Source organism: Lycorma delicatula, chromosome 6 (genome assembly GCF_047948215.1).
Source record: "Lycorma delicatula isolate Av1 chromosome 6, ASM4794821v1, whole genome shotgun sequence".
NCBI lineage: Eukaryota > Metazoa > Arthropoda > Insecta > Hemiptera > Fulgoridae > Lycorma > Lycorma delicatula.
Window position 1 is genome coordinate 44927558 of NC_134460.1, and position 24996 is coordinate 44952553.

A 24996-nucleotide genomic window follows, 5' to 3' on the forward strand; every position below is an offset into this window, starting at 1 on the left:
ATTTTTTTTCGTATGCCGGTGTGCACTACACATATATATTTTTACATACATATAACTAACATAGATAATAGAGCAGCTGCTGTTTCAATGTACTCCTATCCTGAGGTATCCTGCGGCCCGAGTTGTCTCAATTTTATTATTCAAATATGAAGAGACTGGTTAGGTTAGGTTATGTGTTAGTTCGGCTTAGGGGTAAACCAGTCTCACTGTAGGGCATGTGAACCACTGGGCTTTTGTGTTCTCACCCTTCGAGGGCGCCAACGCCACTATAGACGTTTCATTCACATGGGACTGTACAAAGCCGGAAATTCCTCTTTTATGTTAAAAATATTAAGTCAATTTTACTTTTATTATGTTTTTTTTCTTATTTTTATGAGAAAATAAAAAAAAATGATTATTTTTGTACCGATTTGTGAAATATAGACATTTTCTTCTTTATTCATAAAGTTTCGTGATTTGATATTAAATTTGGGGCTTATTTGATACATCCATTATACTTGCAGATATGTTGTGGTTTTGTTTTTTAAATTATTCTGTTGATATTATGCTGTCCTTTTAAGGACTATATAAGCCTCAAAATAATTATTTTCCTGACTGTGAATGAAGTAGGGGATTGTTTAGTGTATTTTTTTCTCGTCAATTTTAAGCAGTACAAAATTTAAGCCTTTTCTTAAATGTTTTCGTTTGTATTTTAGCTTTTTTACTCGTTTCAATTGATTTTTAAAAACGTTTAGTGTATATGAAATTGAAACGTTATGTGTGTGCAAAAAGGTTTAATGTAAGTATGTGTATTCTAAAATTTATGATTACCTTGAATGCTAAAGAGTCAAGAAACGAATTTCACTGAAATTTATAGTTTTTACAGTAAATTATAATTTGTACTTTTTGTAATGTTACTTTCCATCCAATTCACCCTCAACTTTATTTACCTAAATTATACTTACGAATTTATTATAAACGTGTTTTTATTAATGCATTTGTTTGGAAAATATCTATCTTTTAGTAGTTTTACACAAAATGAAATAAGAAATGAAAGTAAAATAATATTGTTTATGAAATCAACGTAAAAATATTAGTTCTTGCAATTTTTAAAACATTTTTCCATTTTGATTGTTAATAGAATACTAAAAAAATATTTATTTTTCACATTCCATTACTCGATATCTCACGACTGTATAAAAGAGATAACTTCCTTTTCATTTGTTTCGATAACTACGAAAACTAATGAACCATGATTACGAAATTTTAACTGTAGTCTTAATACCAGCATTTACCACAGTTAAAACCTTATCGATCTTGCTACTTTATAAATAAACAACCTAGAACGTATTTTGGTAAATGTAATGTCTTTTTCTACATCGATTATCATTGTCTATATCGATCTTTGTCTTTGTCATTATCGACTTCAGAAAATTATTATACGATGTATTAAATTTTATATTAAAGATCAATTTCTATTATTATCATAATATACTTTAAAACAGATTAGTTAGTTTATAATAAAATTAATAGTAATGACGACTTTTGAAGGTTTTGATGGTTTGAGGAATATTGAATTTCGATATCAATATTGACTTCTTCAGAGAGTTATTATGCGTTTTACTAACTTTAATATCATTTTCTAATCTGGCGGCGACCCAACCCCCGTAGGGGAAGCACCCACCTTGGTGACGATTCCGGTCGCCACACCACCCCTCCCGTTCCTAGCACTGATGGGCTTCAACGGGAGTCATTATTTGGCCTCTTAACTTTTTACATCACAGTAATAAGCCAGACCTCGTTGGGATGTCACCGATGTAAATGCCTCGGTAGAGATTTACATCAGTGAGTTAATGACAGCCTTCGCTCTCGCTGTATGCTTCTTTCGCACAATCTTGATTGTCCTACTTCGTTGCCCTCTGAACTAGCAAACCGAGTTCGCGGAAACACGAACCTCGCACCCCTAGTTTTACACTTTATAGAGCCAATTTGCGCGTAAATGTCTCATAATATTTGAGGCAATTGAATAAATAACATACCACTAAAATGTTCGCAACAACGAAATTTATTCCTAGTTCCCTTAGTGAACTCAACTTTCATACTCCTAACTGATTTGGTTTCATTTATGGACTCCGGTCTGGTCTACCAGGGAGAGGCGGACAGACCTCCTATTCCCACTCGGTTCCATCATAGAGTTCGCGTGACATTTACTTTCACTTACTACCATCGTCGATACGGCGCTACACCTCACGGCTGCATGGGAATGAATGCCCTCTGGCAGCGACCCAACCCCCGTAGGGAAAGACCCCCACCTTGTGACGATTCCGGTCGCCACAACCCCCCCCCCCCGTTCCTAGTCTTGATGGGCTTTAACGGGTCTGGCGGTGACCCGCGACTATTCGGAACTTACGCGAGTAAAGTAGGTAGTTTTCGTGAGTATATCCTGAACTAAGAAGACCCATTAGGGCAGCCGGACGTATGGACTTTCAATTTGGTATTAGTATTTTCATACGCCTAGGTTCACGAGGTCCCACATAAAAAGAACTTCTACCGCTACTGCAATTTATGATCGTAGATGACTTGAATCTACGCCGGAGTGTTCTCAAAAACTTGAAGAGCAATATACGTTCGGCTCAAAATAGAGTTACCTCCGAATATTTCTCGAAGGTTGAATTTAGGTAACATATCAGCTCTATTATCACCCTGAAATCGACTATCTGAATTTGAAAGATTTTATAATAAGTAACATAATTAAAAATTGTAACCACTGCAATACAAAAAAAGATGTCATGATAAAACTCCAGGAGTTTACTGTGCGGGGAACTAAGTAGTTCTTGAACAACTTCAGCAACCTCTTGATTTCATTAAAAATTTAATTTTGGGAATACATCCTTATCTAAACATTTTATTTTATCCAGTAATTTGAGAATAGTGAAGAGAGAACAGTCCATACGTGTTTGCTATAAAAAATATTTCCAATTTTTGAAGTTCTATGCGTATATATAGCGTGGGCAAAGCCGAGATATAATAAATTGCGATTAATATATATAAATTGCGATTTAATTTTTTAAGTTCCTTTTTTTAATTTAAACTTTTGAAAGAAAAATTTATTAAAATCGTATTACTTTTATTATTAATAATAATTTCAGAAGGGGCAAACACCTTTGATCTATTTGTAACTAGTATTTTTGAAAGGGTTACTTCAATTTTTTTTTATAGTAATACATTTATCTAATTTAATATTATATATTTCTTTCTTCGACATACGATTGAAACATTGTAATAAATTTTATTGTTATTAATAGAAACGATACTTTAATCGTGTTTTGTTAAATTGTGTCGGAGTTCATGTCTTAAAAGTTATATATTCATTATTATATTTATACATTATTTAATATATTTTATTATATTTAGAATAGTGCAGATAATATTTTATGCGTTGGTGTGGTTGTTGTGGTTGTTCCGTCTAGAAACTTCCATTTCCTCCCCCTTAAAAAATAAGTAATTTCATGTATTATGCTTAAAGCATTAACTGTTACTATGATTTTTCCTTAAAATGTATGAAAAACATTCCTTTATCTTTCATCATTGCACTGATTTTTTACTTTCAATCTTATTATAAAATCCTTAAATTTCAGCATATATTCTGAATCTTTCTTCTTCAATATTTTAATCGATTTCTCTTTCTTTTTTAACTTCACACCTTCTGTTACAAAAATATCTAATCTAAGGTTCCAGTGTATATATATATATACTGGAACTGTGTGTGTGTGTGTGTGTGTACACACATACACACACGTATACGACGTGTGCGGAGTATAGGTGTGTAAGAGTAAACGACTCTTTATGTATGAAGAGTTATTTTATTGATAATTTTTTACAAACTTTTTCACCATCCTAACGATTTCTTAATATAATCAAGTCGCCTTATTTTTGTACGGTTTTCTATTAAAAGGCACTTCGGAATACTTTTTTATATTTTTAAACTCACTGTTGTGTATATTTATTCTATTCTGCATCGATGAATTAAAACTCCATATGCTCGTAGATGTTTTTGCTGGGAAATGGTTAAGAAAAACTATTACTGAAAACAATCTTAAAATTGAAAACATTACATTATCACTCTCCTGAAGGATAAATATGATATGAAGATAAATAAACAAAACCGAAAATCAGGAAGTACTCAAGAGACTGGAAACAGAAAGGTCAGGTACTGTTGAAGGGCAGTGACTAACGCAGGTAACTACTAGCATTTAGGGAGCTGTATTACATCGGATGGCAGAATAACAGCCGATATCAACAGTAGAATATCGCATGCAAAAGAAGTATTTTTCAAGAAGAAAAGCCTGCAACATTTAAAAATGTCTCTCAAAATGAGGAAACGGTTCATTAATAGTTTCATGTGGTACGTTGCTACTTATATCTGAATGATTTGGACTGTAAGGACAACAGAAAGGAAGAAACTTGAGACCTTCGAATATGGTGCTGGAGAAGGATATTTTAGGTACCTTAGACAGAGAATGCAGCGAATGAGGAAGTACTATTCTGATTAGGGAAAAGAGGACATTGTAAATATTAATAGTGAAGAGGAGAGATAAGTACGATTGATCATTTATTACATCACTCAAGCTGGTTCAGTACATTGCTGGAGGGAAAAATAGACGACGCAAAGGAAGAGGAAGACAAAGACAAGAGAAGAGTTTGTGGATGATGAGCAGGAAGATCATACAGGAAAGTCAGGAGACTTCCTAGACTTGATTCTACAGAGGAAGAAACTGCAGACTCAACAACCTCCGGGTTGAGAAAAGAAAGAAGAAAATAATTTTAGATTTTTTATACACATATCTTTTTAAATCCAAAATGTACGTTTAATTAAAGTTTATTAAAGAAGTATGATTTCTCTAAAATGTAATTTATATTGTTGCTTGTTCAGGTTCGATGAGAATATTGAGTGACTAACGAACGTAAAAATTTCTTGCAAATAGTTTAAGACAAATAAATAATAGTATTATAATGATATTAGGTATATATAAAACATACTAAATTGTAATTGAAATATAAAGAACAAGGTTTGTTTAACAGTTAAACTATAAAACCAGAATACGGAATAATTTACTAAAAACGTTATAATGACCTCTAAAAACTAATATTGCATTGACAACAAGATAACAATAGGAAAGTCTAAAGTTCATAAATTCACTTTCTGCAAGTATTATTCACTTTTACTGTTGTTTATAACAAAAAACTACGCTACACTTACGAAAGAATATAAAACTGTCTCTTCCATTACTGTTTACCAATAACTCGCCGAACAACGTTTTGCATTCATTCACTCTCCACACAGGAATATTCGTGACATACTCATCAGTTTTTGTTACCACACCCTTTCTGATATCGCCGTCACCACAACCGCGCCGAACTCGGGCTTGCGAAACTACTCACTGTTATCACTTGTTATCACAACTGCACCAAACACGGCCTCGCTAAACTACTAACTGACAGCTGGTCTCCAGCTGTTTTTATATTTCCTGGCTTGCAGAACCAGTACTTACCTCATCCTTTTAATTGTTCATACATAATAATTTTCAATGTCCGCCCCCTTATTTTTTTTTTTAAGTTCTTTTCCATGTCCGATAGCCGTTATGGTGGAACTAGAGTTTTTGGATGTGCCATTGTCTCTATTACAAAGAACAGAGTTACGGACTCGTTACACTGAGAAAAATATGCCTTTTGGTTCTGGTTTTTTCTTTTCATTATTATTTTCTCTTTCTTTCTTCATAATTGGAAGAAATCCGTTTCCCTGGTCCTGTTAAAAAAAAAATTCCTTTCCGCATGCCGGAAGGCGGAGGTAGAGTTCACCGTGCTAAGTAGTGGATAAAAAATATTTTCACCTTAAAGTTAAGAAACAATTTCAAATTTACTCAATACGACAATGGTTGTATGTAAAAAAAGGTTTCACATGTTTAGCATACGACAAGCCCCATCTTACAATTCCAGCAACATTTTGGTCATCCCTTGCCATAAGGGTTGGTCATATCAAAAATTGTTACAGACAAAAGTTTTAGAGAATGTTTGGGGGACTAGCGGCTACTTTAAATCGATTCGATAGTGTGCCTATTAAGGAAGGTATGATTTTTTGTCTTCAAAATCCCATTTTTTCCACCACCCCGTGGGCCAGTTGTTGGTGATATCAAAAAACTTTCTTAGATTCGTTTTAGGCCCTTATCCAAAGAATAGTAGGAACTTAAAACGAATTCGATATTTTTATTTAATAAGAAAGGTATAACAATATTTTGTTTTTTCGAAAAAGCCCTCCCCATTTCCATTCCCGTGGCCGACCATTCCCCATTCCATTCCCGTTAACGAACTCGACCGAGATTTTTGGACGTTATTTTTAAGGAACAATTTGAAAGTGATTGGCGCAAAATTACGGCAGTTATCGTGTCCACAAGAAAATGAAATATTTATATATATATATATATATATATATAAACTTTTGAACTGATGCTGGTTTTGGGGTCTGGGGGATGTGAAACGCGAAGATATGTCGAAATTTTCCGGAAGTCGAATCATGGTACCCATTACAACAGGTAGGTTTCCTATGAAATGTACCTAAAAGTAATAAAATTAGTTCGTACTCTGTGTTCCACCTCCACTCTATCAAACCTCATTACCACACAATTTATTAAATTTATCGCTGCACGTATAATAGACGTATAAACGCAGCGTAAAAGACGTATAAAAGATACGTGTAGTGGTATTGCTGCAAGTATTTTTTCCGTTCTTATCGGTGTTTTTCCTCCTCTTAGTTTGGGTTTTTCTTCGAATTATGATTTATTTCTTGATTTATTCCCGTCTGTTAAGTTTTATATTTTTAGTTTTACTTGATCCCAGAACACCGGTATTCACGATCTAGTATTTATATGGATTTGAATACTAGATCGTAAATCCCGGTGTTTTTTGGGGGGTTGGGTTTCAATTAACCACACATCTCAGTAATGTCGACCTGAAACTTACAAGACTAACTTCACTTACACTCACACATATCAACCTTTAAATTAATACGGTGATTCCTAAACAGGTGAGGCTAAACAGAAAAAAGGAAAATTTTACTTGATCCAAAGTTATTTTTTTGTGAATTTAAATCGTACAATTGTTATTTTTTTCTTTTCTAAGTAGTTTGTATTTTAATAGTTATTGTTATGGTATTTAACTTCTTCTCTAATATGATGGATTCAGTCCTTGTTATGATTACAATGAAATTTTTACATGTTGGCTGGAATATCACAATAATTTCGGAGGGCTCGTCGTAGTTATATTAAACTATAAATTATATATATATTTGGTTCAGTGACGAGGGTAACAAAAAATCATTTTGCTCCTCATTTTTCCTAGAAAGCCTGGCACAGGATTCTTAAATGAATGTACGATTTTTAAGAGTGACATGTGTTGCCTAAAATTATTACGATACGACACCCACTTAAAAACAATAGAAAAATCATTAAGATTATTAATTGTTAAAATTTGTCAGTTATGCTGTTAGTGTATAATTATGAGTAATATTTTATTTTTAACCAGTTATGAATGAAACTAAAATTAATTTTTTTTTAAGGTCGGGAGACAGAATTCGTTTTTTTCAGATCGTGAGTTTTTTTAATCTTGTTATTTATCAAATTGTACGATGATGGTAGTATTCAGGAAGCGTGTATATGTATGTGCGTGCGCGTGTGTACATTACACACGACAAACGTCTCACATATGTGTAAGCATGATGCTGTAGTTAAAAGTGCCATCTTACTACAGTTATGAGGAATGAGAACGGAGAATTTCACGAGTTTCATGACTTCTTCCCATGACTACAGAGCAAGAGAAGAGGGAAGACAAGGCAGCATAGCGCAGCATGCATTCCTGTCTTATAAGATTCCATATAAAATCTTGACCCCAAACTCTTAACATCTATTGCTACATTCATTAACTAACTCTTTACTTTAAAAATACTGTAACAGTCGTCTTCTTATAGAAATATTTTGTTTAGTAAAATTATTTCTTGGTACTTTTTGTCAAATCGCTTTGTTTTATTATGGTAACGTTAGGTTTATACCCTTATAAAATAATTATGCAATAATTATTTTTTATTGTATTTCGTGAGGTTGTATGAATTATTGTTTTTATGATTCAGTTATTTAAATATTTATTTGTAAAAATGTTAACTAACTAGTAAAAATATATACATCTTTTTAATTGTTTATTTAACAAATATCAGATTAATGTTTTTATTAAAAAAAATTATATGTATACATAATTTAAATTATATGTAAATTTAAATATATGTAGAATTAAATATAAGGCAATTTATAAGTAGATATTTATTTTAAATAGATATACAAACTTGCGAAAGCGGTGCGAAAATAATAATTAAAGTAATAAGATTAGGAGGAGTCAAACAAAAGTTCATAGCTTGCTTGACATTTGCAGACGATCTCACAATCCTGCCACCAAGAACAGATCAGCAGATTGAAGAAAATAGCTGAAAAACAGATCTTTAAGATGTTTAAAAAAAAACAGCTAATAGCAAACTCAAAAGCGACCCAAAGACCTTAGCAAAAGAAACGAATAAAGAACTTTGGAGACAATGGACTGGGCAAAAAACCAAACCAGGATCACAAAACACAAAAAAGCTTATGGAATGATCAATAATAAATATAACAAAAAACTATTCTCAAGGATTGGGAGACTAAGGTATTACCCAACGTTAGTTAGACCTGAGGTCGAATACATAACCTTAGACAAAAGAGAAATAAACAAACTTGAAAGCGTAGAAACGAAAATACTAGAACCTAGAAAAGCTGAAGATGGTTGGAAACTTCGAAGGTAGAACTACCCACTAGGTTCAGATAGGTCAAAGAAAATGTAAAATAATCGAAAAGAGAATCACAGAAAATCAAAAATAGAAACTCAAAACATGTGAAGGATTCCAGAAGAAAATAATAAGAACAGAATGGAGCCAGCAAAGGCGAGAATGCAAAATAAAAAAGTACTGAGAAAAAAAGAAAAAAATACCAATATTTGAAATTATTTATCGCTGTCCTGCAGAGACCGGTGTCGATTAAAAAAAAAACATAAGATGCAGGCGATTATGATTACTGTATCCATATTCTGTTATCGATTAGATTTTAATTAACTCATGCCAGACTTAAAACTTTTTTATCAACAGTCATTTGACTGGATTGATGCAGCTCTCCAAGATTCCCTATCTAGTGCTAGTCGTTTCATTTCGGTACATCCTACATCCGTAAAAATTTGTTTTACATATTCCAAACATTACCTGCCTGCACAATTTTTCCCATCTACCTTTCCCTTCAATATCAAACCGACTATTCTAGGATACCTTAATATGTAGCCTATAAGGCTGTCTTTTCTTTTAACTATCCTTTTCCAAATCCTTCTTTCTTCGTCAGTTTGCCGCAACACCTCTTCATTTGACATTTTATCCACCCGTCTGATTTTTAACATTCTCCTACAACACCGCATTTCAAAAGCTTCTAGTCTTATTCTCAGGTACTCCGATCGTCCAACAAGTTTCCATATACGATCCAAACATATACTTTCAAAAATCTTTTTCTTACGTTTAAATTAATCTTTGATGTACGCAAATTATATTTCTGACTGAAAGCTCATTTTAGTCAAAATGAGCTTTCAGTCAGAATAGCACAGTCGTGCTTTTCGGCATTTTATATCGCTCTTGCTTTGTCAATCTTTATTAATTGTACTTCCCAAATAACTAAATTTTTTTACCTCCATAATCTTTTCTCCTCCTATTTTTATATTCAGTAGTCCATCTACATTATTACTACTACGTATCATTACTTTCGTTTCGTTCTTGTTTATTTTCATGCAGTAGTTCTTGCGTAGGACTTCATCCATGCCGTTCATTGTTTCTTCTAAATCTTTTTACTCTCAGCTAGAATTGCTATTTCATCAGCAAATCGTAGCATCTTTATTTTTTTCCACCTTGTACTGTTACTCCGGATCTAAATTGTTCTTTAACACCATTAACTGCTAGTTGTATGTAATGATTAAAATGTAACGGGGATAAAGAACATCCTTGTCGGACTCCCTTTTTTATTACGGGTTCTTTCTTATGTTCTTCGATTATTACTGTTGCAGTTTTGTTCCTATAAATTTTAGCAGTTGTTCCTCTATCTCTATAATTGAACCCTAAATCTTTAAAAAATGCTGAACATTTTATTCCAGTCTACGTTATCAAATGCCTTTTCTAAGTTTAAATGCCAAGTATGTTGGCTTGTTACGAATTCTATTAGAAAAAACTTTTATCACCGGATGTTAAGTCTCTTTAAATATCTATATATAAATATCTATCATTAAAATGTACCTAAATTGGCTCTTCCCGATCTAACCTAAATTATGGCCAAGAAATAATATCCCATGTCTACTTTACTAGTTTTAGTGGTTTTCCATCACCTTCTCTATGCCAAATATAAGATATTTCACGTTTTCATATCAGTAAAACAGCGAAGAAAATGATAAAGAATTATTTACAAAAAAGTAAAACTAACTGTGTGTGCGCGTGTGTGAAATAGTACAGCTTGGACAATTTATCCCAAGAAAGACCAATTAGAAGAAACTTCAGACTTCATAATAATGTGTTATAAACAAAATTTAGAGAAGAAAAACATTTTCCAGTTTTCGTGAAGGAAAGTTACGGGATACAACTTTTTTTCTTAGCTTATAATGTTTTTATATGTTATAATGGTGATTATTTAAAAATATATTTTCTTTAGTTTTTTATGTTTCCCAATTACGCGTATCTAATACTGTTTTACCACGAACATTTTTTAAATTTAAATATCTAACAAATTTAAACGCAGTGAGTTTAAATTCTTCGAACAATAAATTTTACTGCAGCATCCTGGAAATTTACATTAAACACCAAACTGAATTATAAAAGGAAATATTTTCTATGTAAATTGTTTAACTATAACTGGAAAACTAATGGAATTGAAGCTGGTTCAAAGAAATTTAAAATTATTAAATATTAACATTGAAATAATTTTTAATAATCAGTTCAGAAAACTAGTGGAAGAACCTAAATTTTTCAGAAAAGCCGTAAAGAAAACGATGGATGGATCGAAGAAATGAGAGAAACGTTAAAGAAAAGAATAAGGGAGTTTTGGAAAAGAAAGATGTTAGAACTATACAATCCTTAGTAGATACAATCCCAATTTTTTTAATTGTAGTATTAAAAATCATAAATATAAAATATTGAAGGTTATAATAAACTGTTTATGACGACTCGATATATCGTGAATCCCTGTTTGAAGTTCTTGAATTTAGAATTGATAATTAAATATAATTAAAGAAACATTTTCAAAAATCCAACTTCAAGGAAAATTAGAGGTCGATTTGAAATAAAAACGGGTGTAAGACAAGGGGATGGACTTTACTTCAATGCTATACAACTGCACCCTTGAAAAGATAGTACGAAAATGGACAAAAGAAGTAAAAAACCTAAATATTTCAAAAACAGTAATTCTAGAAGGTGAGTAGGACCTGGAATTGATATTTTAGTTTTTGTAGATGATTATTTAGTCTTTAACAAAAACAGAAGAACAAGCAAAACAAAAATTCCAACTCTTAGAAAAACACCCAAATAAAACAAGTTTAAAAATTTTATATGAAAAATCTGAATGGATGAATCTGAAGGCCAGAATGACTGTCCAATAGTAAAATTAAAAACAAAAAATTGAATTTCCAGAAAATAAAACGATCAAAGGATAAATAAATTCAAATATTTAGGAGGAATAATAACCCCAACAAGGCTATAAAAAGAAGAATTAAAAGCTAGAGTATAAAAAACGGAAATAAAGTATTATTTATTTGGAACCAGTACAAAAGAAAAATAAAGAAAGAAAGAAAAGCCAAATTAAGACACTATACAACAGTAATTCTTCGAAAAGTCTTATCTGGTTCAAAAACACTACATTCTCTAGCAAAAATGTAAACCAGATTTGAAATAGAATCCTCAGAAAAAAAAATTTGATTCAAAATATAAGGATGGAATGTATAAACTAAGAAAAGCGAAAGAGTTAGAAACAGAAAATAATGAAACTCTAATCAGTAAAAGAAAGATAAAATTCTATGGGCATATCTACGTACGATAACAAACTGATATTTTTAATTTTATTAATTAAAAAAAAAACCTTGGTTGATGAATTCAAGTTACAAAAAAACTAAAACCTAAGAAAAATCTGAGAAGTTTTGAGAAAAAATTAAAAAGCTAAAATTTGTCCAAAAAACGCCCAATCGAAAAAATACTATTATACTTGTCCATTATCTCAATGCACGTAAGATTCCTCGTATTCTACGCCACTTTCAACAGACCTTGCAAGTTTTCCTAGCATTTAAAAGTCATTTTTCCTAGCAGTTAGAACAGTAATTTATTCTTATTACTCTTAAGGGTTATAGTGTTACTATTAAATGTGTATATTACTGATAGGAATATTTAGGAACGTGTTAAATTCTTATTAAACCTATATCGATAGTGAGGAAATATTATTTGCTGTTTGGAATTGTCTTTATACTTTTGATTTTATGAAAGAATTTATGGAATCTTTCTTACAATAAACTATAGAATTTTTTTATATTTTAAAATCTAATAATTTTCTGAAAATTTCTCAGTTTTATATTAAGTATTATGATTTTTACTTCTTTTTTTATTAATTATCCTGTTTGCAACGCGAGTAATACTATATCACATTTCTGTGATACAATAAAAAAATCTGGTTTCCTCAGCATACTTCCTTACCTTTAGTTTGGTATTTAGCTTTCATCATGATAAAACTGATTATCACTGTCGGATATGATATGCGGGAATCAAATTATTTCTTAGAACGTGACGCAGTAACGTCACGTGAACAGCAGTTCCATTTTAATGCATGTGCATTAAATCCCAGACGTATATGTTTTATTTGAATAAATAAAATTTTCAGTTTTTATTTTAATAAATAACATTTATTTATTAATTCAGAAGGGTTTATATTTAATCTTTCTCAAAATTTTTTCCAAATAAACGGATGTTTAAATTACCTAGAAAAAAAATCAAGTATGTTTGTTACAGTTTAGTGTTGATAATGAGGTTCTTATAAAGTTTATGCACTTGAATGAACGACGACTGGATTTTATGGAAATTTGATGATCAGTTTTGAACGTATTACGTAATGTATTATACGTAATGTATACGTAAATTATTTAAAAGTTAAATTTAATTCTGGTTGTTTTTCCAAATGCAAATATGATTTTCTACCGTTAACAATTTTTTTGTGTTTATATCATATTTATTTATTTTTTTTATATCTTCCACCGGGCCGGATCCTGCAGTTAAGTATACACAGCCCAGGGAAGTGTTCTTTAATCTAACAGGCCTCCACGTCCCGGCCCGACGGTCGCATCTCACTGCGCCTGCCTCAAACTCCCAGAGTATGATCTCAGGGGTGGACTCTCGCACCCCCGAGGGAAAAACACTGAGTCCCACTCGGGGTGTCTCCATTAGAGGCATTGGCATAAAGACCGAGTCCCGGCTTCCGGAATGGGGACCCAGGGACGGCATAGCCGGGCCTGGCGGTATTCATCCCACTGCGGGCAGCAGAACACCACGTGTTCATTGTGGTATCCGGGTCGCCGCAGTAAGGGCAGTAGGAGTCATCCGCCCCCCTCCTAAGTAGGTGCGAAAGACCTCATGGCCGGTCAGGAATTGCGTGAGACAGTAGTTCAGCTCACCAAAATCTCCAACTTGCCCAGGGCTTTTAACCGCGATAAGGCGGTGCGTCCACTTACCCTTGGTGGACGTATCCCACCTAGCTTGTCAATCTCGGAACAGGGCCGTATGTATATCCCGCTTGGGAACTCCCCGGTAGCCCAATACTCGTGCCTCTGCCAGCTGCCTCGTGATCACCAGCACCGCCTCTGTCGGCATATGCTGATGCCACCTTGAGGGTCTTGCGACGCTGTACCCCCTATAGTATTCTCCTGTTGTACCCCATGGCCATGGCCCTCTTCCACGCCAGAACGCCGTAGAAAAGTGTTGCATTGACCGCATGTGAATACAGCCTTCTTTTCGATGCTCGTGGTCCGCCGATGTTTGAGAGCAACCTAGCCAGACGCTGCACCATTCGTCCCGCCTTCTAGCTAACCGCTTTCATATCTTTTTCATGTATTATATACTATCACAGCTGTGATTCTATTGAGCCGTAGGAAGAGGGGATTTAAAAATTAAAGTTATTGATGGTTTAATTGATTTTGAATCCCTTACGTTTATGTTGAAATTAAAATCTTCAATAGGGAGCTGATTAAACGGTTTTATGTTTTGTTTGATATGTAAACAAGTCACATAATTTGATGATAAACGAGTGTTTTGCTTAAGGAGATTTGAACTTGTTCTTAGAAAGCTAAAATATCGAGATGAAAATTAGTTTTTCTCCAAAAGTGACAAATCTATTGTAGTTCTTCAATTCTGGGTAAAGTTATTTGAATTCCCAAAGAATTTTAGATTACACTGATCTTCAGTACCTCAAATACGCTTTTTAAAAGCTATTTTGATGGGAGTTTCTTTCTCATTTTCCGGGTTTTTTTGTGCTAATTTTTCAGTTTTATATTATCCTTTTGACAGTATTCATTCCTTTTAACAGTGACTTTCTACCGAATGAGTTTCAGTAATTGTCACTAGATGCTTATGCTAAGATAGAGAGAAAACTGTATCTTTTTAAGTGTTGGTCATCGGGGAACATGCTTTCCATATTGATCTATACGCGTATTTGTAGCTTGTTACTTATTCGGTGGTTCTACTATAAGGCCACCATAGTTTTGAGATTAGGTATTGGATAAATCTAATCTAGAAGTAGAAAGCTAATCTCTTTTTATACATATATTATTCATTAGAAATTAGATCTTTCAGTATTTAAAGGTATTATATTTTTTTTCTTTTTCGTCTCCGGAAGCACCGTCAGGTATTATTTCAGAGGTGATGTGCGAGTGTAAACGAACTGTAGTTTTGTACATTGTCAGGTCGATCATTTCTGAGATGTGTGGTTAATTGAAACCCAACCACCAAAGAACACCGGCATCCACGATCTAGTATTCAAATCCGTATAAAAGTAACTGCCTTTACTAAGATTTCAACCTTAGAACTCGACTTCGAAATCAGCTAATTTGCGAAGACGTGTTCGCCACTAGGCCAACCTGGGTAATTAAATATTACAGCTGCATTTGCTGAACTGTAGTTAGGTTTAAAACTTCTATATTACCGAACCAAAAATATTTTGGCAGTATATAATATAAGTGAGAAAATTGTTAAGATTTTTGAGTTGATTAAATTTATGACGTAACCAATATTGACATTCTATTGGAAGGAGAAGGGAGTCAGTCAAAAGTTGAATTTTCATTATCAAAGTAATCGAATTTACTTCTCTGTAGCATTCATACTTTTAATATTTTGATTTCATTAGTTAAAAAAATTACCACCGTTTTTTGTTAAATTAAGTACGGGTTATTAAAAAAAATAACTTCACAACTTTAAAAGATAACTTTCAGATTAGGTTGAGGTCTCATTTCATAATAAATACACATCAAGGTTTTCACTCAACTTTCATTTTGGCTCGATATAGCGTTCGTTTGTAATGCGACATACATTCCACCTGAAATCGAATTTATTCCAGACTGTAACCAGCAAGTCGGGCGTTACCTTTGCAGCTACGGCATTAATTCGAAGTCTTAAATCTAGCAAAGTTAAATCTGTGGAGCGAGGTGGACATGAATTAGACCTTCACGACTGATCCATCGACTGGGAATCAAGTATCAAGAAAATCTCACTTCTAGGCGGTAGTGAGATGGTTCCCTGTCTTGCTGATTATAATGCCGTCCATTCTTGGTCATCGTCGTCTTTAAATGAGGAATTAGAAAACTTTGAAGAATTTCCAGATAAACTATACCATTTACGGTTGCCTCCTGGAACAAGAACAAGCCGTACATTCTTTATTTAGTTAGTGCACAAAAACCTATCTCGATGAAGGTTTGTTGGTACCAGTAGTAAATTGTTTGCCTACTAGAGGGTTTCTTCCGTTGAAAATTATATTGAACTGCAATTGCTGACTACAAATCGTGAAACCGAAACATTCAACGAACAGTTCAGCACCATTAAATGTACGAGTATTCATTTTTAACAACACTGGTGACAATCGTGGTAGCTAAATTCGGTACCAATGAACTCCGTGAGTCAAGACGTGATGTGTTTTGCTATGAAATGAGACCTCAACCGAATCTGTAAGTTATAAATAAATTGTTATATTCTTTTAAAGTGGTGAAATCCTTTTTCAATCATCCTGTTAATTGATAAAATAATATTTCTATATTCTAGTTTCAGTAAAAAAAAGTTTTGAAAATCCTAAATTTTATTGTAACTAAGTAAAAGATTGAATTGGATATCTACCATCATTTCAGTCGAGTGACGTGTTTTGACTTATTAAAGTAAAATATTCTTTTAGATGTTTAGCAGCGTACATTATTTGTCTGGACCACATTTGACCGATATTCTTTTTTAAGTAAATGATTAAGTAGACTAGACGATATTAAAATAATGATGACAAGTGGTAAATTTCTTCTATTTTTTGTTATGTAAAAAAATGAATCTCCTTGTGAAGGTTAGAGATTCAATCTTTCCCAGACAGTGTAAGAGTAGACAAATCGTTTAGTCTACATGTATAAACGTTATATATGATAAGTGTTTTACGCATCCATATAACATCATTTCTTGTTTAAAATTCTATACATTTCACAGAAAATCACATAATATTGACTTGCTAAAAGTATTTTTATTAAATTGAATAAAATCTACCTTTGTATTTTTTCTACATGTTTTATTGATTCATCTTCTTTTTTTTACTATTAGTTGTCCCTGAATTCCGACTAATATATGTAAATACATTATAGTTGAGGAAATGTTAAATTTTCAAAACCTGTTTGTAACAGTAATTATTCATGCTGTATGTGTTAAGAATAAATGAAATTATTTGCCAAAGTAAGCAATTTGAATTGGTGGGATGTATTCATGTTACGGTGAACTGCATGAACATCGAATAATTATATCGTGGTTAAAATGATTATTGTTAATCAATAGAATATATTGCTGGTTTGTTGGAACGAACGTTAATTTTTTAAAATGGCTTGTTTACAGTATGAAATTCAATAATAATAAAAAATTCATCTATAGTTTTTAAACTTATTAAATGTCATGCGCAGATCATAAAATAAACGATCTGCGCATACGCTACTAGAAAACAATTGCAAGACTAAAGGAATAGAATAGTAATGGAATATGAATTATGCATAGTAGTTAATTTTGATGATTCATTTGTTTTGGAAATTATAATTTTGCTAATATTTCATTATGTTTTAATATTTTATAAACTTAGACGATCCTACTGTGTTGTATTTAACAGTACTGAAATCGGATAATTAGTCAAATAGGGGAATAAAAATTTCTACATAATTGATAGTTTTTTTATCCATTTTACTTTTCTCGGCGAATATAGCTAGTTATATTAAAAGGAAAAGGATATGTTTGGCAAATTTTTACGTTTTGGGTCCAACTAGTTTATCTAAAAACCCAAATCAGCTGATTTGGAAGTCGAGAGTTACAGCGTTCAAGTCCTAGTAAAGGCAGTTAGTTACTTTTATACGGATTTGAATACTAGATCGTGGATACCGGTGTTCTTTGGTGGTTGGGTTTCAATTAACCACACATCTCAGGAATGGTCGAACTGAGAATCTACAAGACTACACTTCATTTATACTCATACATATAATCTTCATTCATCCTCTGAAGAAATATCTAAACGGTAGTTACCAGAGGCTAAACAGGAAAAAGAAAAAGAAAGAAGTTTATCTAAAAAAAAAAAAACATTGTATGTTTACGTATATGTCGCAACTGCTTTTGGGTTTATATCTCAGGATTGACCAAAGCGATTTATTTCAATTTTAACTCAAATATTTCTATATGAGGGATTAAATGTATTAATTTTTTTCATATTTTGTTAGAGGATTGAAGATTATCAAGAAGAAACCAAGTTCGATTTTCTTTAGAGGTATTTTCGAGAAAACTTTATTAAAGCAAATTTGTATCCTACAATGCATATATAAATAATCAGAAAACATTTTTTTCTTCAAATAATCAGCTCCCAGTTATAAAAATTGAAATATACGTTTTTCGTTCTTTTGCTTTAACGTGCTTCGATTTAAATACTTTAAAATTTTTTTGATAGTTTATACTTCATATATGGAGTTATCAAGAAGCATCTACAATTTTAATTTTAATTAGTCTATAATTTAAAAAAAAAAAAAAAAAAAAAATACCAATATAATTTTTTTTTAATGCAAAGAAGTCTTTGTGGAAATTTTGTCGTAATTATTTTACCTTTTATTGAAAGGGATGTTAAATTTTGGAGAAAAATTAAGTAAATCTGTTAAGCTTAATCCTATTACATATGAATATTTTTAGAAAAATATGTCAAAATTTATTCTCACCTCTAAAAAGTATATATTATATGTTTTGGCTCTGACTTTTAACTTTTATTATTAGTATCCGGGAAAGTCTTTCAGTACTTTTCCAGTTTTTTTTTTTTTACTTTATCTAAAGCAAATATTTACTAAATTCAGTTACGCTTGTTAGAAGAAATTATTTTGTTATATAATTATTTCTGTACATTCGAGTTCTGTAAAATAAACTATTAACCTTCCTATCTGAAGTTTCCACTTTCAAACTTAAATTAATAAAATTTTTTTTTTTAAATTGGAGTTTTTTTATTTATTATTTATATAGTAATTTCCACTTACCAACTATTTTTATTATGTCCGAGCGCTTTCGGATATTAATCCATCATCAGAAACATTTATGTGTTGTGGATTATAATTATTTCTTCCACAAATTAATATATTATATGAATTTTGAACTTTTAAAACTAAAAATTTATAAATACAAAAATTAATCGTCAAAATGTTAAAATAATATTGACGTTGTCCGTCGTGTCAGTATGAAGCTCTCAATTGTTATGTTTGATTAAGTTGGTAAGTGGAAATTATTATATAATTTATTTATATCTACCGACGGGCCACGATTAATAATAAAATTTTTTGTGTATGTAGGTGATTAGTTTTGTAGGAAGTTAGCGATTTTTTTTAATATAACTACACGTGCAAAGCAACAAATTAAAAAAAAAAAAAACATACTTCATTATGATTTAAAGCAATAGATTTTAATTTTATAAATTAATAGACGATTTTTTGATGTTCAAAGGAACTGAGTGTAGTTTTTATTCCCTTTTAGTATGTATTTTTAGAAACCCTTGTACGTCGAGTTACGTACGTACACCATTTGATTTTCCATTAATGATTTATTTTTAACTTAACTCCTGGAAGTACTTCCTTTTATTCTTGTTTCTTAAAAAAATTATGCGATTCTTCGTCAGGAAGTGAGTGTTAACGTCTTTTGGATCTCCCTTTAATTTCCATTTTACAGTTTTACGACCTCCATGACCTCAGTAACATCCTGTTCTTTTTTCGTTTTGAGTTATTATGAATGTATGTATTTGTGGATGCGCGCGTGCACGCGGGTATTTACGTCCTAATGTGTGTTTAAGGGATATGAGGGCGTGCATTCTTGATCAATTTGCAGCACGGCCTCGACGGGGTCTTTGTTCGAATACTAAATTTCTTGTCTACCGGGGAGTAGGACGCGTATTCTGGTCGAGACGACACGGCGGGCCGATCTATTTTTAATCTCTAGGATAGGTCAGCCCCCGTAGGTTTAGTGTACGGAGCGTATAGACTATACAGTTCGATCGTTCATAAAAGAAAAAAAAAAAAATATATATATATATATATATATATATATATAAATATTCAGTAAACCAAATGTTAATGATGGTCTATATTGAACTATTTATTCACCTCCCTATTTATTTTAGCCATCACCATTCTCTCTTAATTTGCCATCGTCATTCTTGTCTAAATTTTACGTCATTGTGCTATGCTTGACTACTTTTATATTCTTTACTTACTTTATCTCTTATTTATGGTTGAAATTTTATATTGCATATCTTCTTCGACGTGAGCGGATGCGCATTTGAACACATTTTATTTGTAAAATGTAATAATCATAAAAATTAATGTACCTTTATAAATGTTAAAAAAAATTAATTACTATAACGTTTAATGAAGCGGACTGAATATAAAAATTTGGAGGAAAATATTTTTATTTTACTTCGTGACGGTATTTGATAGAATATTTTTTGCAATTAATGGTAAATGAAAACAACATTTTAAATCCATGCAGTAAAACAGACTTAAGAAAAGATTTTAAAACAAAATCTTGAAAGCACGTTTCGCCAGTGCTATTCGGCATATTATATCGCTCCTGCTTTGTCCATCTTTGGTGATTCTACTTTCCCAATAATACAATTTTTCTCTCTCCGTAATCTTTTCTTCTCCTATTTTTATATTCAGTGGTCCATCTACATTTTTTCTACTACATTTCATTATTTTCGTTTTGTTTATTTTCATGCGGTAGTTTTTGCGTAGCACTTAATCCGTGTCATTCATTTTTTCTTCTAAATCTTTTTACTTTCAGCTAGAATTACTATATCAGCAAATCGTAGCATCTTTATCTCTTCACTTTGTACAGTTACTCCGGATCTAAATTGTTCTTTAACATCATTAACTGCTAGTTTTATGTAAAGATTAGAAAGTAATGTCGCGGGGGTTGGTAGGGAACATTCTAGTCGGACTCCCTTTTATATTACGGCTTATTTCTTATGTTCTTCGATTATTACAGTTTGCAGTTTGGTTCCTGCAAATATTAGCAATTGTTCTTCTTTCTCTATACTTAAACCACCCTAAATTTTTTGAATGCTTTTTTTTAAGTTACGTTTTTTCCAGTTTACGTTATCAATTGCCTTTTCTAAGTCTGTATATCCCATGTAAGTTGGTTTGTTTTTCTTTAATCTTTCTTCTACTATTAATCTGAACGATAAAATTGCTTCCCTTGTCCCAGTACTTTTCCTGAAACCAAATTGGTCTTCTCCTAACACTTTTTCCAGTCTTCTCTCAATTCTTCTGTACAGAATTCTAATTAAGATTTTTTATGCACGAGTAGTTAGCTAATTGTTCTGTTTTCTTCACATTTATGTCCTGCTTTGTTTGGTTTCATGACAATAAATAACATTCTTTTTGAAGTGTGACGGAACTTCCCCTTTTTCGTAAATATTACACCAGTTAAAACTAGTATAATCTATCTATCGCTTCCTCACTTGCACTGCGTAGTAATTATGTATCCCTTCTATCCCAGGAGCCTTTCTGCCATTCAAATCTTTTAATGCTTATTAAATTCAGATATCAGTATTGTATCTCCTTTTTCATCTTCTTTGACTTCTTCTATAACACCAGTTTCTAATTCATTTCCTCCGTATATCTCTTCAATATATTCTACCCACCTATCGACCTTTTCTTTCGTATTATAAATAGGTCAACAATCTTCATTTAACAATTACATTTTAATTTATGTACCAGAAAATTCCCTTAATTTTCCCTGTATGCTCCGTCTATTTTACCAATGATCATTTCTCTCTCCACTTCTGAACACTTCTTTAATCCACTCTTCTTTCGCTGATTTACACTTCCTGTTTATAGTATTTCTTAAATGTCGATTGTTCCTTTTACCTTCTTCATCGCTAGCATTCTTATACTTCCCTCGTTCATCCATCAGCTGCAATGAAACTGAACCATTCGCTTCTGCTGATTTAAGAATTTCCTTTTTAACATTCTCCCATTCTTCTATATTTTCTACTCTGACTTCTTGCGATATCCTCCTCAAAAATCTTCTTTACTTCCTTTACCTTTCTCTCAGTGTGTGTATGTGTGTGTTTAGTTAATTTATACTATAGGTCGACTCAACTTAACTTAGCCAGCTACCTGAGCGCAAAGAAGGCCAGAAAGGGATACCTGCCTGCTCTGCGTGTCAGTAATTGTTACTCATACCTCTTCGTTTGTTCTTGTTAAACATCACAGCTAGTTACCATCTGACAAAATATCCAAAGCTGAGATGACGTACCATCGTTTTCTAATAAATTTGATAAACAACTAAGGTTTGTCTCGTGCCAGTCAACCTAACGAACTCTTAATTGAAAGAGCTTATAGTAGTAGTTTGAGATATTAGTAAGCGTAATAATTGCTCGCATAGTTTTTTCCTTTGTTTCGAAATTAGCAGGGCGTATTTTTCAGATCTAAAACTTTTAGAATCCGCATTAAAAATATTTTACGATCATAAAGATTTCGTAAGAAGTTTTTACAATTAAAACTCTTCTTCCAGTTGTATTTTAATATTTACGCAAAATTACTTTTTTTTAAAAATAATTCTAAAAAGCATCAGTGTGAATTTTTCACTCAAGATTTCCTAATTAATTTTCTTTTTCGCTTTACGAATATATAAATTATAATTTTAGACCGTTTTGTGCTAAGAATTAATTCAGTTATTAAGCTCTTTAATATTGTTGAACTAAAAATATAATCTTAAAATATTAAGAAAATATTTCAAATCGGCCGATTGACTTAATATAAACACTGTTTCGTTTATGTAATTTATTCGAATATGAAGCATTTTTATTAATGTACAAAATTATAAAATTTTCTTGTTTAATGAGATCAAGCGATGATTCACGGCTACGAAAGCAGACTGATCTCCCTTTATGATCCTCTCTGTATTCAGGTAGCTGCTACTTCAAGTTAAGTTTAGACTACCTTATGTAGTAAATATTTCATTCAACAAAAATTAAATACAGTTTCATTCGGTGTTTTAGAAGAAAAATTTTACTTTTCGATCTTGGGATTTATACCAATTTTCTGAAATATATATATTGTTTCGTCTTTGATTATGGTACGTATAGTTTAGCGAAATATCTTAAAAGATGAAAATTTAAAAAGAGAATATTTAAAAAAATAAATATTGTAATAAATTAGTTTTGAAATTCAAATGAGGGAGTTCACCGTTCTGAGATTTTTTTGATTTTTCTCGTGGGGTTTAAGTTTTATCAAACTATTTTCAGGGAGAATTTAAAAAAAAAATTGTAACCATTTAATAGATATTTTCATTATTTTGAACTACTACTAATATACAAATGTAATTTTTACAGGTTTTCTGTTCTCAAAGAAACCTTGAAATGAATTCAATACCTGGTAAGTTACCTGTAATATTTTTAAAATAATTATACAATTTTTTTATTTTATCATTAATTGTGGTTTTTTTCGTAAAATTTTATGAAAAATATTTCCCTTATAGACAATTGTATTTTAGACTAAGCTGTATTATTTGCAATAATACAAAGAGTTATTGCGGTTACCAGCGGTCTTGGGTAATTTAAAATACAGGTCGTGTGACAAGATCATAATACTAAAACCTCTCCTAGGATAGGAGAGAGGCTGTGCATTTGCTCTGCAGCGTTTGTTCTTGTGGTGGGGATGCACATGCCTACATGCCTATCTAGTGAGTCATTTATGGAACACCCTGTCCTTCCATATTAGGTTTGTGTGGTGCGTGGGCGAGTAGCACTTACTACGTCACATGGGAATCTCTTCTCTTCCTTATACTTATTATTATTCTATTATTTCTCTCTACTACTTCTCTATAATACAATGCAAAGTAAGGAGTGATTAATGTTCGTACTGCACTATGCAAATAAAGCTATCTTGCGGCTAACATCAAGTGAAATACTAAGCCCGTTCAATTAAAATCCGCCGCCTATACGTATTCGCCCACAGACCTTATTAGTATTTCTCTGTATTATTACTGTAATTACATTTTCCAGTGTTATTGAAATAAATGCATGTCAGTGTAGATTGTATTCGTTTACCTCAGTTTTTTTTTTGTGATAAACTAATTTTTTTTGTCTCTTCTTATTTGATTGGTTTGATATTCTTCTCGATTCCTTTTAATTGTATGCCAATCTCCTCGCATAAACGTTCATTTTATATAATACGAACTGAATTCTGTTTCTTATGTCCTAATCTTTGTTTTCTTTAAATGTTATTTTTATACTTCCTTCTGTTATCAAATTCGTTTGACCTTAGATGTCTTAAAACATATGAACCTTGTATTCTTATTTCTGTTACAGTATACTATTTAACTGTAAATCTGTTTTTGATATATTGTTTACTTTATATTTTGTAATTTTTACTACTTGAATACAAAATTTTATAGTTTTATTCTTTTTTTAACTCGTTAAAAAGAGTAAATTATTCTTATTTAAAAATTATTAAAGTTTAACCATTATTATAGAAAAATTTGGTTTTTTAATAGATTTTAATTTATTATAGAATGTTGAAATTTTTTATTTAGAACTGTTGTAACATCTAGTTGTGCACTTCCCTTTTTCATTATAATCAACTGAACCAAAAGTGTCCAAAAAAAGCCCAAAATCTAAAAGATTTTTTTTGGACAAATTTAGTTTGTTAATACGCTTCTTTTAATCTGATATTCCAACTTCAAAACGCTAAAATTTAATATATGTTTTCGGATTAATTAAAACTTAAAAAAGTAATTAGGATGCCTAATTAATTATTAAATATTTTATTTTTATTGGATACAATTAAATCCATATATATTTTAGAGATGTTTTAAAGCATGATTTAACTGTGAAGAGGGGAAACAACACGAGGATGTCTTTACACAAGTAGCAGAATAATTTTCAAATTTGATAGACAGTGAAATTCGAAATCGGTTAATAAATGTTAAGAAATAATTGACTGGAAATAAATTAACAGCAGTGCAGAACTGTTATGGAATAGTTGACCGAGTGTAACGAAGCGTAATAATTTGGCTATCGTGCTATTTTGTATTGGTGTTTGTGTGTTTTCTGATAAATATCAAAACGGCTAACGGATTTTTAATAGAACTTTGCA

The 24996-nt window shown here is 31.6% G+C and overlaps 1 long non-coding RNA gene across 2 annotated transcripts in view; it reads left to right on the forward strand.

Moving 5' to 3' along the window:
• LOC142326627 (uncharacterized) overlaps positions 1-24996 on the forward strand; it is a 322938-nt gene that overhangs the window by 246342 nt on the left and 51600 nt on the right. For both annotated transcript variants that reach the window (XR_012756817.1, XR_012756818.1), the window contains one exon: positions 23232-23274. This is a non-coding gene — a long non-coding RNA (uncharacterized LOC142326627). The remainder of the gene's footprint in view (positions 1-23231; positions 23275-24996) is intronic.